This window comes from Lissotriton helveticus, chromosome 7 (genome assembly GCF_964261635.1).
Source record: "Lissotriton helveticus chromosome 7, aLisHel1.1, whole genome shotgun sequence".
NCBI lineage: Eukaryota > Metazoa > Chordata > Amphibia > Caudata > Salamandridae > Lissotriton > Lissotriton helveticus.
The window spans coordinates 70,170,413-70,172,912 of record NC_136068.1 but is presented as its reverse complement, the minus strand read 5'-3'; the positions used below and the strand labels follow the sequence as shown (position 1 = coordinate 70,172,912).

The window sequence follows — 2,500 nt, the reverse complement described above, 5'->3', positions numbered from 1 at the left end:
GTACTTTCCCGGAAATTTTACAACTGTCCTGCAAGTAAAATATATTCTTTTTTCGAGAAAAAGAGCGTTTCTTCGTCCCATGACGGAGCCGTTGAGCAAAAGAGGGTCGACCTGCTGTCTTAGTCGCCGATACGCCTGAATATGAGATTCTTATCGATCACTTTATGTTGCAGGAATAGAAAACACAACAGCCCTTGACCATTTATCTTTACTGCGTTCCTTCGTATTATACCTTTTACCCTTCATGTAATTGGTCTGCTTTATTTCACTTGCCTTTTAATGATTCTAAAACAGTGACTATTATTAAAAACTTTACCAATGTATATACTACTACCATGTTTTCTTTTAAAAACCTTTATTGTGAAAATTTCATTATACAAATACGAGCCTATAACCACGTGGGCCTGCCACGGAGCAAACTGTAATCGTATATGATGAATAGACATTTACACTGTAGAGGAACATAACGGGCGGGCCATTGGGTTGCAAGAACTAAGGTGTCTAACAGTTACGGAATCGGTGGACGTACATTTTATAATTAAAATACGACAGGGCCAGTTACAATAAAATTATCTAGATATACATTTGCGGGCAAGTACCATGGGTGACGTTAATTCGAACTTTCAACAGTACAGTAATCAATAACACATCAGAACTTAATATCAATAGGGATGTCGAAATATTCAATCAATTCTCGTCCCCGCCCGCCATGTGCTTCAAAACTGCATACGTATCTCGTGATTTCAAGGTTCTGCAACCAGTACACAACAAGGAGTTAAGAGTCCCATTTATTCCGGCGCCATTTTGGGCGAGGACGGGCAGGTCCAGGATATAGTCAAAATGTCTCTACCAACCATCGACTATGATGATGTTCATATGCTGTATTTATTAGAGTAACACTCATCTGTCCACATGAAATTAATTTACCACAATCTAAACATGTCATTTTAATCTTTCCAAAGTTCTTCTAAATATTTGGGACCGTTTCCCTTGCCTCTGAAGCTCTCAGTGCCACTTATTTGATGAATGTACTAGCAGGTCAGGGGTTCTCCTCCAACTCTCTCTTTTATGCAGCACTATAATTAATTGGTGCCACCTCTCCATATGACGATGCATGGTATAGTTACCACAACTATATTTTTTTTCGGTTCCTCTGGAGAGTTCATCGTGGCAGATGAAGCGTGTAACGTACCGGGCATTTACCTTTTTTTGCATGTACAGGAAAGGAAAAAAAAATCGAGCGTCCGAGTTCTAAGGTGTCCCAGGGCCATTTTAGTGGACCAGGCCCAAATCCAAAGAACAGCCATCTCACAGGCTAATGGGGCGACCCACGCCGAGTTTCAGCATTGTAGGATGACCACACCAGTACAGCAACTTGCTAGACATCACCTCGGTGCCATCCGAATCTTGGCATCTCAACGCCTACTGGTATCTTCCATACAGAAAATATTGTTACGCTGCCTTTGGCCCCATTCGCACATCGGTCCGCAACTTAGACATCACCTCGGTGCCATCCGGATCTTGGCATCTCAGCGCCTTGTGGTGTATTCTCTTCAGAAAATATTGTTGCGCTGCCTTTGGCCCCATTCGCACATCGGTCCGCAACTTAGACATCACCTCGGTGCCATCCGGATCTTGGCATCTCAGCGCCTTGTGGTGTCTTCTACTCCGAAAATATTGTAGAAAATATTGTTGCGCTGCCTTTGGCCCCATTCGCACATCAGTCCGCTACTGACACCATCTCACAGGCCAACAGGGCGCCCCACGCCGACTTTTACCATTGTAGGATGGCCACACCAGTGCCACAACTTGCTAGACACCACCTCGGTGCCATCCGGATCTTGGCATCTCAGCGCCTTGTGGTGTCTTCAAATCAGAAAATATTGTTGCGCTGCCTTTGGCCCCATTCGCACATCGGTCCGCTACTGACGCCATCTCACAGGCCAACGGGGCGCCCCACGCCGACTTTCAACATTGTAGGATGGCCACAGAAGTGCGGCAACTTACTAGACACCACCTCGGTGCCATCCGGATCTTGGCGCGTTGTGCTGCCTTCGGCCTATTCGCACATCGGTCCGCTACTGACGCAAACTCACAGGCCAACGGGGCGCCCCACGCCGACTTTCAGCATTGTTGGATGGCCACACCAGTGCGGCAACTTACTAGACACCACCTCGGTGCCATCCGGATCTTGGCGCGTTGTGCTGCCTTCGGCCTATTCGCACATCGGTCCGCTACTGACGCAAACTCACAGGCCAACGGGGCGCCCCACGCCGACTTTCAGCATTGTAGGATGGCCACACCAGTGCACCTTACTAGACACCACCTCGGTGCCATCCGGATCTTGGCGCGTAGTGAAGCTGCAGCAGCTGCAAATAAGCTTCAGACAGTGTTACAACCGCTGCTCAGAACTGTCAACTATGACACCACCTCGGTGCCATCCGGATCTTGGCGCGTTGTATTGCCTTCGGCCTATTCGCACATCGGTCCGCTACTGACG

At 47.5% G+C, this 2,500-nt stretch overlaps 1 protein-coding gene across 2 annotated transcripts in view; it reads left to right on the top strand.

Annotated features, from left to right (window-relative positions):
- The window catches only part of FOXJ2 (forkhead box J2), a 280,606-nt gene that overhangs the window by 165,377 nt on the left and 112,729 nt on the right, over positions 1–2,500 (top strand). The gene's annotated exons all lie outside the window — the stretch shown is intronic.